The sequence below is a fragment of the Aethalodelphis obliquidens genome, unplaced genomic scaffold, assembly GCF_003676395.1.
Source record: "Aethalodelphis obliquidens isolate GAN/ISIS:26980383/991018 unplaced genomic scaffold, ASM367639v1 scaffold2, whole genome shotgun sequence".
NCBI lineage: Eukaryota > Metazoa > Chordata > Mammalia > Artiodactyla > Delphinidae > Aethalodelphis > Aethalodelphis obliquidens.
The window spans coordinates 60,362,831-60,377,637 of NW_020837946.1; positions in this window are offsets into that span (position 1 = coordinate 60,362,831).

The window sequence follows — 14,807 nt, forward strand, 5'->3', positions numbered from 1 at the left end:
AAAAAAAAAAAAAAAAAAAAAAAATATATATATATATATATATAGAGAGAGAGAGAGAGAGAGAGAGAGAGAGAGAGAGAGATGTGAAAGTACCCTCTTTACCCTGCTTCTCCCTTTACCCTCCCTGCCCCAGAGGTAATCACTGCTAACAGGTTAGAGTATAAATTTGTGGTCTGTTTTTCATACAGATATATGTATATAAATATATGTACATATTTATATTTTAAAAACAGGATTATGCTGTGTATGTGTTGTTCTGTGACTTGCTTTTGTTCACTTGAAGTCTTTAAGATCTTTCCAGGTCAGTTCACAAAGATTGGTTTTTAACAGCTGCATAGTATTCCAGTGTATGGGTTATGATACTTTTCACAAAAACTCCCTTATTGACATTTATTCATTTTTTCACTATTGCAAGCAATGCTGCAGTGAACATCTTTGTACACGTATTTTGAGTACATGTGCTAGTATTTCATTAGGATGGATATTTCAAATTGGAATTGGTACGTCACGAGATAATGGGTTTTACATTTTTATATATATTGTCACATTGTTCTTCAAAAAGGCTTTACTAATTTACTTTCCTTCTGACAGCATATGCAGAACACCTATTTCTTTGCAACCGCAGCAAAAATGGATATTGTCAGTCTTTTACGTTTTAGGCAAATCGTGATAGGTGTTTTAGTTTTCATTTTACTAATTACTAGTGAGGTCAAATGTCTTTCCATATTTACTATCTGTGTATCTGATTACTATAGTGCGATATACAGAAAATACATGAAACATCTATGTGTATATGTATACACAGACACACACATAGATATTTTTTAAACAGACAGTCATAAAGTGAACACCCATGTAACTACCCAGGTCAAGAAAGAACATTTCTAATACTTTAGAAGTTCCCCCGCAGGATCCTCCCATCATAACCCCTGCTGTCGTCTTTAACACCATCCCTGCTCTTCATTTCTTTGCTTTCCTTTATAGTTTTACCACCCACGTACACATTCCTAAACACACTATTTAGTTCCTGTTTTTGAAATTTATGTGAATCAAATTATACTGTATACTTTTGCTTCCTTTTCTAAACATTATAAGATTCATCCCTATAAATTGCTATATAAGCTATGATTTGCTTATTCCATTGTATGAATATATTACAACTTATTTTGCCATTTTACTCTGGACATCTGGGTGGTTTCCAGTTTGGGTATATTACAGGCTCTGGATGTTTTGTATGTGTGTTTTGGAGTATGCATTTTTAAAAGGATATATACCTAAGAGCAGAACCACAGAGGCACAAGGTTTATAAGATTCAACTTAGCTAGATCATGCCAAACTCTTTCCCAGAGATGCCCGTACTGATTTACATTCCTTCAAGAGTGTATTGGCTCTTTAAGTTTTACCAATCTGTCGAGTGTATAATGTTATCTTGTGATTTTAATTAGCATTTTCCTTATATCAGATGAGGCTGACGCCTTTTATATGTTCATATATATTGCCACATTGTTCTTCAAAAAGACTTTACTAATTTACTTTCCACCTCATAGCATGTGAGAATGCCTATAAGTTTATTGGCTATTTGGATTTCACCTTTGGTGAGTGAAATGTGTGTTCAGGTTTTGTCCATTTTTCTTAATAATTGGCAGGGGGTTCTTTATATGTTTGGGATACTATTCCTTTATGAGTGGTGTTACAAAATCTTTTCCCAGTTTGTGGCTTGTCTTTTCACAATGTTTTGATTAACATTTTAATTTTAGTATGTTCAAATACATCAGTTTTCCCTTATGGGTAGCATGGTTTATATTTCACTTAAATTTTTTTTCTCTCTCCAGGTTATGAATATGGCTGATATTTTCTTCTTAAATGCTTTATTAGTTTTGCCTCTCTCACAGAAGTTTCATCCTACTTGGAACTGTCTTTGGCATGTGGTATGAGGTAATTTATTATTATTATTTTTTGCTTCTTATATGGTTAGTCTGTTGTCCCAGCACCATTGGTTGAAAAAAACCTTCCTTTTCCTACTGCTTTGAAGTGCTTTCTCTGTTACATATTAAGCATTGATATATGCAAAGATTTATTTCTGGACTTTTAATTTTGTTTTATTGGTCTTCTGTGCTGTATACACTCTCTTCATTACTATATCTTTTAAAAAAGTTTTGATATATAGTATAGCAAGTCCTTTCACCTTGTTCTTCAAGAGCTCGTGGCTCTTCTTGGTTCTTTGTTCTTCCATATCCATTTTAAAAACAGCTTGTCAGTTTCCTCCCCAAAACTAAAAAAACAAACACATTGAGATTTTGATTGGAGTTGCCATGATTCTGCAGGGCATTTGGAGAGAATTAATGTTATTATATTGGACCTTCTAATCCATGAACATGTTGTATCACTTATTTAAGTCTTTTTAATGTCTTTTTTTTTTTTTTTTTTTGAGGTACGTGGGCCTCTCACTGTTGTGGCCTCTTCCCGTTGCAGAGCACAGGCTCCAGACGCGCAGGCTCAGTGGCCATGGCTCACAGGCCCAGCCACTACGTGGCATGTGGGATCTTCCCAAACCGGGGCACGAACCCGTGTCCCCTGCATCGGCAGGTGGACTCTCAACCACTGCGCCACCAGGGAAAACCTATTTAAGTCTTATTAATGTTTTTTTTTTAAACATCTTTATTGGAGTGTAATTGCTTTACAATGGTGTGTTAGTTTCTGCTGTATAAGAAAGTGAATCAGCTACGCGTATATATATATATCCCCATATCCCCTCCCTCTTGCACCTCCCTCCCACCCTCTCTATCCCACCCCTCTAGGTGGTCACAAAACACTGAGCTGATCTCCCTGTGCTATGCAGCTGCTTTCCCCTAGCTTTCTCTTTTACATTTGGTAGTGTATATATGTCAATGCTACTCTCTCACTTTGTCCCAGCTTACCCTTCCCCTCTCCCCATGTCCTCAAGTCCATTCTCTACATCTGCATCTTTATTCCTGTCCTGCCCCTAGGTTCATTAGAACCTTTCTGGTTTTTTAGATTCCATATATATGTGTTAGCATGTTTTTCTCTTTCTCACTTCACTCTGTATGACAGACTCTAGGTCCATCCACCTCATTAAAAATAACTCAATTTCTTTTTATGGCCGAGTAATATTCCATTGTATACATGTGCCACATCTTCTTTATCCATTCATCTGTCAGTGGACACTTAGGATGCTTCCATGTCCTGGCTATTGTAAATAGTGCTGCCATGAACATTGTGGTACATATCTCCTTTTGAATTGTGGTTTTTTTCAGGGTATATGCCCAGTAGTGGGATTGCTGGGTCACATGGTAGTTCTGTTTTTAGTTTTTAAAAACTACTTCATACTGTCCTCCTTAGTGGCTGTATCAATTTACATTCCCACCAACAGTGCAAGAGGGTTTCCTTTTCTCCACACCCTCTCCAGCATTTATTCTTTGTAGGTTTTTTGATGATGGCCATTCTGACTGGTGTGAGGTGATACCTCATTGTGGTTTTGATTTGCATTTCTCTAATGATTAGTGATGTTGAGCAACCTTTCACGTGTTTCTTGGCAATCTGTATGTCTTCTTTGGAGGAATGTCTATTTAGGTCTTCTGCCCATTTTTGGATTGGGTTGTTTGTTTTTTTGATATTGAGCTGCATGAGCTGCTTGTATATTTTGGAGATTAATCCTCTGTCAGTTGCTTGGTTTCCAAATATTTTCTCATATTCTGAGGGTTGTCTTTTCTTGTTTATGGTTTCGTTTGCTGTGCAAAAGCTTTTAAATTTCATTAGGTCCCATTTGTATATTTTTGCTTTTATTTCCATTTTTCTAGGAGATGGGTCAAAAAGGATCTTGCTGTGATGTATGTTATAGAGTGTTCTGCCTATGTGTTCCTCTAAGAGTTTTATAGTGTCTGGCCTTACATTTAGGTTTTTAATCCATTTTGAGTTTCTTTTTGTATATGATGTTAGGAAGTGTTCTAATATCATTCTTTTACATGTAGTTGTCCAGTTTTCCCAACACCACTTAGTGAAGAGGCTGTCTTTTCTCCATTGTATATTCTTGCCTCCTTTATCAAAAATAAGGTGACCATATGTGCGTGGGTTTATCTCTGGGCTTTCTATCCTGTTCCATTGATATATATTTCTGTTTTTGTACCAGTACAATACTGTCTTGATTACTGTAGCTTTGTAATATAGTCTGAAGTCAGGGAGCCTGATTCCTCCAGCTCCATCTTTCTTTCTCAAGATTGCTTTGGCCATTCGGGCTCTTTTCTTTGTCCATACAAATTGTGACATTTTCTGTTCTAGTTCTGTGAAAAATGCCATTGGTAGTTTGATAGGGATTGCATTGAATCTATAGATTGCTTTGGGTAGTATAGTCATTTTCACAATGTTGATTCTTCCAATCCAAGAACATGGTATATTTCTCCATCTGTTTGTATTGTCTTTAATTTCTTTCATCAGTGTCTGCATACAGGTCTTTTGTCTCCTTAGGAAGGTTTATTCCTAGGCATTTTATTCCTTTTGTTGCAGTGGTAAATGGGATTGTTTCCTTAATTTCTCTTTCAGATTTTTCATCGTTAGTGTATAGGAATGCAAGAGATTTCTGTGCATTAATTTTGTATCCTGCTACTTTACCACATTCATTGATTAGCTCTAGTAGTTTTCTGGTAGCGCCTTTAGGATACTCTATGTATAGTATCATGTAATCTGCAAACAGTGACAGCTTTGATTCTTCTTTTCCAATTTGGATTCCTTTTGTTTCTTTTTCTTCTCTGATGGCTGTGGGTAAAACTTCCAAAAGTATGTTGAGTAACAGTAGTGAGAGTTTGCAACCTTGTCTTGTTCCTGATCTTAGAGGAAATGGTTTCAGTTTTTCACCATTGAGAATGATGTTGGCTGTGGGTTTGTCATATATGGCCTTTATAATGTTGAGGTAGGTTCCCTCTATGCCCACTTTCTGGAGAGTTTTTATCATAAATGGGTGTTGAATTTTGTCAAAAGTTTGTTCTGCATGTATTAAGATCATCATATGGTTTGTTAATATGGTGTATCACATTGATTGATTTGTATATATTGAAGAATCCTTGCATTCCTGGGACAAACCCCAGTTGATCATGGTGTATGATCCTTTTAATGTGCTGTTGGATTCTGTTTGCAAGTGTTTTGTTGAGGATTTTTGCATGTACGTTCATCAGTGATATTGGTCTGTAGTTTTCTTTTTTTGTAACATCTTTGTCCGGTTTTGGTATCAGGGTGATGGTGGCCTTGTAGAGTGAGTTTGGGAGTGTTCCTCCCTCTGCTATATTTTGGAAGAGTTTGAGAAGGATAGGTGTTAGCTCCTCTCTGATAGAATTTGCCTGTGAAGCCATCTGGTCCTGGGCTTTTGTTTGTTGGAAGATTTTTAATCATAGTTTCAATTTCATTGCTTGTGATTGGTCTGTTCATACTTTCTATTTCTTCCTGGTTCAGTCTCGGAAGGTCATACTTTTCTAAGAATTCGTTATTATTTCCAGGTTGTCCATTTTATTGGCATATAGTTGCTTGTAGTAATCTCTCATGATCCTTTGTATTTCTGCAGTGTCAGTTGTTACTTCTCCTTTTTCATTTCTAATTCTGTTGATTTGAGACTTCTCCCTTTTTTTCTTGAGTCTGGCTAATGGTTTATCAATTTTGTTTACCTTCGCCAAGAACCAGCTTTTAGTTTTATTGATCTTTGCTATTGTTTCCTTCATTTCTTTTTCATTTATTTCTGATCTGATCTTTATGATTTCTTTCCTTCTGGTAACTTTGGGTTTTTTTGGTTCTTTCTCTAGTTGCTTTAGCTGTAAGGTTAGGTTGTTTATTTGAGATTTTTCTTGTTTCTAGAGGTAGGATTGTATTGCTATAAACTTCCCTCTTAGAACTGCTTTTGCTGCATCCCATAGATTTTGGGTCATCATGTTTTCATTGTCAGTTGTTTCTAGGTATTTTTTGATTTCCTCTTTGATTTCTTCAGTGATCTCTTGGTTATTTAGTAGCGTATTGTTTAGCCTCCGTGTGTATGTATATTTTACAGTTTTTTTCTTGTAATAGATGTCTAGTTTCATAGTGTTGTGGTCAGAAAAGATACTTGATACGATTTCAATTTTCTTAAATTTACCGAGGCTTGATTTGTGACCCAAGGTATGATCTATCCTGGAGAATGTTCCATGAGCACATGAGAAGAAAGTGTATTCTGTTGTTTTGGGATGGAATGTCCATAAATATCAATTAAATCTGTCTGGTCTAATGTGTCTTATTTATTGATTGATTTTGAATGAATGGGCAGCTTTTCTTTTTTTTAATATAAATTTATTTATTTATTTATTTTTGGCTGCATTGGGTCTTCGTTGCTGCACACGGGCTTTCTCTAGTTGTGGTGAGTGGGGCTACTCTTTGTTGTAGTGCACGGGCTTCTCATTGCAGTGGCTTCTCTTGTTGTGGAGCATGGGCTCTAGGCACACGGGCTTCAGTAGTTGTGGTTCTCGGGCTCTAGAGCGCAGGCTCAGTAGTTGTGGCGCATGGGCTTAATTGCTCCGTGGCATGTGGGATCTTCCCATACCAGGGCTTGAACCTGTGTCCCCTGCATTGGCATGTGGATTCTTAACCACTGCGCCACATGGGAAGTCTCTAGTGTGTCTTTTAAAGCTTGTGTTTCCTCATTGATTTTCATTTTGGATGATCTGTCCATTGGTGAAAGTGGGGTGTTAAAGTCCCCTAGTATTATTGTGTTACTGTCGATTTCCCCTTTTATGGCTGTTAGCATTTGCCTTATATATTGAGGTGCTCCTACGTTGGGTGCATAAATATTTACAATTGTTATATCTTCTTCTTGGATTGATGCCTTGATCATTATGTAGTGTCCTTCTTTGTCTCTTGTAATAGTCTTTATTTTAAAGTCTATTTTCTCTGATAGGAGAAATGCTACTCCAGCTTTCTTTTGATTTCCATTTGCATGGAATATCTTTTTCTATCCCCTCACTTTCAGTCTGTATGTGTCCCTAGGTATGAAGTGGGTCTCTTGTAGACAGCAAGTATATGAGTCTTGTTTTTGTATCCATTCAGCCAGTCTGTGTCTTTTGGTTGGAGCATTTAATCCATTTACATTTAAGGTAATTATTGATATGTATGTTCCTATTACCATTTTCTTAATTGTTTTGGGTTTGTTATTGTAGGTCTTTTCTTTCTCTTGTGTTTCCTGCCTAGAGAAGTTCCTTTAGCATTTGTTGTAAAGCTGGTTTGGTGGTGCTGAATTCTCTTAGCTTTTGCTTGTCTGTAAAGATTTTAATTTCCCCATTGAATCTGAATGAGATCCTTGCTAGGTAGAGTAATCTTGGTTGTAGGTTTTTCCCTTTCATCACTTTAAATATGTCCTGCCACTCTCTTCTGGCTTGCAGAGTTTCTGCTGAAAGATCAGCTGTTAACTTTATGGGGTTTCCCTTGTATGTTATCTGTTGCTTTTCCCTTGTTGCTTTTAATATTTTTTCTTTGAATTTAATTTTTGATAGTTTGATTAATATGTGTCTTGGTGTGTTTCTCCTTGGATTTATCCTGTATGGGACTCTCTGCCCTTCCTGGACTTGACTATTTCCTTTCCCATGTTAAGGAAATTTTCAACTATAATCTCTTCAAATATTTTCTCAGACCCTTTCTTTTTCTGTTCTTCTTCTGGGACGCCTATAGTTCGAATGTTGGTGCGTTTAATGTTGTCCCAGAGGTGTCTGAGACTGTCCTCAATTCTTTTCATTCTTTTTTCTTTATTCTGCTCCTCGGCAGTTATTTCCACTGTTTTATCTTCTGGGTCACTTATCTGTTCTTCTGCCTCAGTTATTCTGCTACTGATTCCTTCTAGGGTATTTTTAATTTCATTTATTGTGTTGTTCATCACTCTTTGTTTGCTCTTTAGTTCTTCTAGGTCCTTGTTAAACGTTTCTTGTATTTTCTCCATTTTATTTCCGAGATTTTGGATCATCTTTACCAGCATTACTCTGAATTCTTTTTCAGGTAGACTGCCTCTTCATTTGTTTGGTCTGGTGGGTTTTTACCTTGCTCCTTCATCTGCTGCATATTTCTCTGTTTTCTCATTATGTTTAACTTACTATGTTTGGGGTCTCCTTTTCGCAGGCTGTAGGTTTGTAGTTCCTGTTATTTTTGGTGTCTGTCCCCCGTGGGTGAGGTTGGTTTAGTGGCTTGTATAGGTTTCCTGGTGGAGGGGACTGGAGCCTGTGTTCTGGTGGGTGGGACTGTATCTTGTCCTTCTGGTGGGCAGGGCCACGTCCAGTGGTGTGTTTTGGGGTGTCTGTGAACTTAGTATGACTTTAGGCAGCCTCTCTGCTAATGGGTGGGGTTGTGCTCCCGTCTTGCTAGTTGTTTCGCATGGGGCGTCCAGCACTGGAGCTTGCTGGCCTTTGGGTGGAGCTGGGCCTTAGTGTTGAGATGAAGATCTCTGGGAGAGCTCTCGCCAATTGATATTAAGTGGGGCTGGGAGGTTTCTGGTGTTCCAGTGTCCTGGACTCAGCCCTCCCACCTCAGAGGCTCAGGCCCAACACCCGGCCAGAGCACCAAGACCACAGGGCTCAGAAGAAAAGGAAGAAAGATTTAAAAAAAAAAACAAAACCCCAAAACAAAAATGGACAGACAGAACCCTAGGACAAACGGTAAAAACAAAGCTGTACAGACAAAATCACACAAAGAAACATACACACACACACACACAGAGAAAAAGGAAAAAAAAAGTATATATATATATAAATTTTTTAAAAACTGGAAGAGAGAAACAAATCAATAAACAGATCCACTAACGATAATAAGCTCTAAATACTAAACTAAGGTAAACATAAAACCAGAAACAAATTAGATGCAGAAAGCAAACCCCAAGTCTACAGTTGCTCCCAAAGTCCACCACCTCAATTTTGGGAACATTCGTGGCCTGTTCAGGTATTCTTCAGATGCAGGGTTTATCAAGTTGATCACGGGGATTTAATCTGCTCCTGAGGCTGCACGGAGAAATTTCCCTTTCTCTTCTTTGTTCGCACAGCTCCTGGGGTTCAGCTTTGGTTTTGGTCCCGCCTCTGGGTGTAGGCTGCCCTCAGGAGTCAATTCCCTGCCCAGACAGGAGGGAGTTAAAGCAGCAGCTGATTAGTGCTCTCTTGCTCACTCAGGCCAGAGGGAGGGAGGAGTACAGTAGTCATAACTGGAATGCGGGCGATCCTGAGGTGGCAAAGGCCAACTTGACATTGCAACAGCCTGAGGCACGCCATGTGTTCTCCTGGGGAAGTTGTCCCTGGGTCACAGGACCCTGGCAGTGGTATGATGCACAGGCTCCTGGCGGGGGCTGGGGAGGTGTGGATAGTGACCTGCGCTTGCACACAGGATTCTTGGTGGCAGCGGCCACAGCATTAGAGGTTCATGCCCGTCTCTGGGGTCCGAGCTGATAGCTGCGGCTCACGCCTGTCTCTGGAGCTCGTGCAGTGCTCTGCCTTCTGTGGACACACTGGGAAGGAATCCCCTTGCCTTGCACACCCCGAAACAAAGGTCTCTTGCCTCTCTGGCAGGTCCAGACTTTTTCCTGTACTCCCTCCCGGCTAGCTGTGGCGCACTAGCCCCCTTCAGGCTATGTTCATGCAGCCAACCCCAGTCCTCTCCCTGGGATCTGACCTCTGAAGCCTGAGCCTCAGCTCCCAGCCTCTGCCCACCCTGGCGGGTGAGCAGACAAACCTCTCAGGCTGGTGAGTGCTGTTCAGCACCGATCCTTTGTGCAGGAATCTCTCTGCCCTCTGCACCCGTTGCTGTGCTCTCCTTCGTGGCTCTGAAGCTTCCCTCCTGCCCACCCTCCATCCCTGCCAGTGAAGGGGCTTCCTAGTGTGTGGAAATTTTTCATCCTTCACAGCTCCCTCCCAGAGGTGCGAGTCCTGTCCCTATTCTTTTGTCTCTGTTTTCTCGTTTTTCTTTTGCCCTACCTAGGTACGTGGGGATTTTCTTGCCTTTTGGGAAGTCTGAGGTCTTCCGCCAGCATTCAGTAGGTGTTCTGTAGGAGTTGTTCCACATGTAGATGTAGTTTTGTTGTATTTGTGGGGAGGAAGGTGATCTCCACGTCTTACTCCTCCACCATCTTGAAGGTCTCCTCCCCACTTTTTATTTTAAAAAATTTTAAAGCTACAGAAAAGTTTGAAGAGGTAAAATGAACTTTTTGGATACCTTTCAACTAGGTTCACTTATTTACATTTTTGCATATTTGCTTTATCTTTATAAATACATATTTGTTTTTGCTGATCCATTTGAAAGTATGTTGCAGACATCATGGTACTTCATCCCTAAATATTTCCACATATATCTCATAAGAATGAGGACATGCTGCAACCGAACAATACCATTATCACACATAAAAATTCAACAATAATTTCATAGTATCATCTAATAGTCAAAATTCAAACTTCCTCAATAACACCAGAAATGTCTTTGTTTTTTCTGATGCAAAATCTAATCAAGAATGACGCCTTATACTTGATTGCTGTGTACCTTTAGTCGTTAATTCTGGAATAATCCCCTGCTTGTTTGTCCTTAACATTGTAAGTCATTTGTCTTACATAATGTCCCACATTTTATATCTGATTGTTTCCTTGTGGTGTTGTCTAACTTGTTCCAGTACTATAAATGGGAAGTTAGTTTAGTGGTAAAGTTAATTTTTCTTTTTAACAGCTCTATTGAGGTATTCTTTACAGAGCTCTGTAACCATCACCACAATCCAATTTTAATATTGAATATATTTCCATCACCTCCCCCAAAGTACAGTGTATCATTTTATATTTCTACTTTATATATTCCAATAATTATGAATTTACAGTTTTTCCACATTCTCAGCAACACTTTATTATTGTCTATCTTATAGTTATTCAATGGGTGTGTAGTGATAACTACATTTTGGTTTTAATTTGCATTTCCCCAGTGACTGAAGATGTTGGCATCTTTTCATGTGCTTGTAGATATTTGTGTTTAAGTCTTCAACCTATTTTTAAATTGGGGTTTTCCCTTTTATTATTGAGTTCTTTAAGAGTTCTTTATACATTCTGGATATGAGTTCTATATCAGATTTGCAATTATTTTCTCCTAGTCTATTTTCTTAATGGTGTCTTTTGAAACACAGAAGTTTTAAATTTTGATTAAGTCCAATTTATCACGTTTTAAATTTTATGGATCATGGCTTTTGGTATCATCTAAAAACTCTGCCTAAACCAAGGTCATCAAGATTTTCTCCTGTGTTTTCTTTGAAAATTTTATCTTTAGCTCTTACATTTAGATCTGTGATCTATTTTGAGCTAATTTTTTGTATGGTGTAAAGGGTCTAAATTTATCTTTTTGCATGTGGCTGTCTAATTGTCTTAGCACCATTTGTTGGAAAGATTATCCTTCCCCCAATGAATTGCTTTGGTGCTTTTGTCAAAAATGAATTGACCATACATGTAAGGGTTTATTTATAAATTCTCAGTTCTGTTCCATTCATCTATATGACTATACTTATGCCAGCACCACATTGCCTTGATTACTGTAGCTTCATATTAAGTTTTAAAATAGGAAAGTGTAAATGTTCCAGCTTTGTTTTTCAAATTTGTTTTGGCTGGATCTTTTGCACTTCTATATAAATTTTAGATTAGCTTATCAGTTTCTTCAGAAAAGCCAGTTAGTATTCTGATAGGGATTTTGTTGAATCTATAAATCAATTTGGGGTGAACTGCCTTCTTAACAATCTCGTCTTTCAATTCATGATCTTGGAATCTCCCTCTACTTATTTATATCTTTTAAAATTTCATGTTTCATAGTTTTAGTGTTTTCAGTTTTATAGTTCTCAGTGAACAGGTCTGGTACTTCTTTTGTTAAATTTATTCCTAAGGATTTTATTGTTTATGATGTTTTAATGAATGGAATTGTTTTCTTAAGTTTATTTTCAGATTGTTCACTGTTAGTATATAGAAATATGACTGATTTTTCTACATTGATCTTATATCCTACAACCTTGCTGAACTCACTTATTAGTTTTGTTGGGTTTTGTTTCCTATGTCTCAATTCTTTTGGTTGTCATTGTTCCTGTCTTCCTCCTTTACTCCTTTCTTTTGTTTAAAATAAGTATGTTGTAGTGTGCCATTTTAATTCCTTTCTTTGTTTTTACTATTTTAAAAAACACTTAATATTTTTCCAGAGCAGTTTTAGATTCACAGAAAAATTAGGAGGTCCAGAGATTTCCCATATACCCCCTGTCCCCACACATGCACAGCCTCCCCCATTATCAGCATCCCCCACCAGAGTGGTACCTTTGTTACGCTCGATATGAACCTACATCGATACATCTTTATCACCCAAAGTCCGTAATTTACATTAGGGTTCACTCTCAATATTGTACATTCTGTGGGTTTGGACAAGTATATAATGACATGCATCCACCATTATGGTACCATACAGAGTATTTTCACTGCCCTAAAGACCTTTGTGCTCCATGTATTCATGTCCCCTCCCCTCAATACCTGACAGCCACTGATGTTTTTGTTTCCATAGTTTTGCCTTTTCCAGAATGTCAAATAGTTAGAATCATAGTGTGTCAGATTGGCTTCATTTACTTAGTAATATGCAATTAAGGTTCCTCCCTGTCTTTTTGTGGCTTGAGCACTCTTTCTTTTTTTTTTTTTTAAAGCACTGAATAATATTCCACTGTCTGGATGTACCACGGTTTATTGATCCATTCACCTACTAAAGGACATCTTGGTTGCCTTCAAGTTTTGGCAATTATGAATAAACCTGCTATAAATATCAATGTGTAGGTATTTGTATGGACAGAAGCTTTTAGCTCCTTTGAATAAATAACAAGGAGCATTATTGCTGGATCGTATGGTAAGGGTATGTTTAGTTTTGTACACTAACCTGTCTTCCAAAGTGGCTGTACCATTTTGTGTTCCTACCATCAATGAATGAGAGTTATTTTTGCCCCACTCTCTCATCAGCATTTGGTGTTGTCAGTATTCCAGATTTTGGCCATTGTAATAGGTATGTAGTGGTATCTTGTTGTTTTAATTTGCATTCTCCTGATAACACGTGATGTGGAACATCTTTTCATATGCTTATTTGCCATCTGTATATCTTCTTTGGTGAGGTGTTTATTGAGGTCTTTGGCTCATTTTTTTTTTTTTTTTTGCGGTACGCGGCCTCTCACTGTTGTGGCCTCTCCTGTTGCGGAGCAAGGCTCCGGACGCGCAGGCTCAGCGGCCATGGCTTACGGGCCCAGCCGCTCCGCGGCATGTGGGATCCTCCCAGACCAGGGCACAAACCCATGTCCCCTGCATCGGCAGGCGGACTCTCAACCACTGCACCACCAGGGAAGCCCTTTGGCTCATTTTCTCTTCACCTTTTTTTTTTTTTTTGCGGTACGTGGGCCTCTCACTGTTGTGGCCTCTCCTGTTGCGGAGCACAGGCTCCAGATGTGCAGGCTCAGAGGCCATGGCTCACGGGCCCAGCCGCTCCGCGGCATGTGGGATCTTCCTGGACCGGGGCACGAACCCATGTCCCCTGCATTGGCAGGCAGACTCTCAACCACTGCACCACCAGGGAAGCCCTGCCTCATTTTTTAATTGGATTGTTTTCTTATCATTGAGTTTTAAGAGTTCTTTGTACATTTTGGATAACAGTCCTTTGTCAGTTATGGCTTCTGCAAATATTTTTTTTCCCACTCTGTGGCTTGTCTTCTCATTCTCTTGACATTGTGTTTCAGAGAGCAGAAGTTTTTAATTTTAATAAAATCCAACTTAATTATTTCTTTCATGGATTGTGTCTTTGGTGTTATATTTAAAAAGTCACCACCATACCTAAGGTCACCTAGGTTTTCTCCTGTGTTACCTTCTAGGAGCTTATATTTGTGTGTTTTATGTTTAGGTGTATGATCTATTTTGAATTTCTTTTTGTGAAGGCTATAAGGTCTCTGCCTAGATTCATTTTTTTTGCATGTGGATGCTCAATTGTACCATTTGTTGAAAACACTATCTTTGCTCCATTGTATTGCTTTTGCTCCTTTGTCAAAGATCTAGTTGACTATACTTATGTGGGTCTAATTTCTGGGCTCTATTCTATTCTTTTGACCTGTTTGTTTATTCTTTTGCCAATATTACACTGTCTTGATTACTTTATAACTTTGTAGTAAGTCTTGAAGTCAGGTAATGTCAGTCCTCTAACTTTGTTCTTCTTCAGCACTATGTTGGCTATTTTTCTTCTGCCTTTCCGTATAAACTTTAGCATCAGTTTGACAATGTCCACAAAATGACTTACTGGGATTTTGATGGGGATTACATTGAATCTATTGATCAAAGTAGGTAGAGCTGATGTCTTGATAATATAGTCTTCTTATCCATGAATGTGGAATATTTATTTAGTTCTTTGATCTTGTTCATCAGTTTTGTAGTTTTCCTTTTATAGATCTTATAAATATTTTCTTAAACTTATACCTTAATATTTCATTTTGAAGTGCTAATATAAATGGTATTTTGTTTTTAATTTCAAATTGTGTGGAATATGGGAAAGGAATTGACCTTTGTACATTAACTTTGTATCCTTCAACCTTGTTGTAGTCACTTATTAGGTCCAGGAGATTTGTTGTTGTTGTTGTTGTTTTTGTCAACTTCTTTCAGATTTTCTACATAGACAATCATGTCATCTGCAAACAAACAAGTTTTATTTTTTCTTCCCAATCTGTATACCTTTCCTTTTCTTGTCTTATTGCATGAGCTAGCGCTTCTAGTACAGTGTTGAAAAGGAGTGCTGAG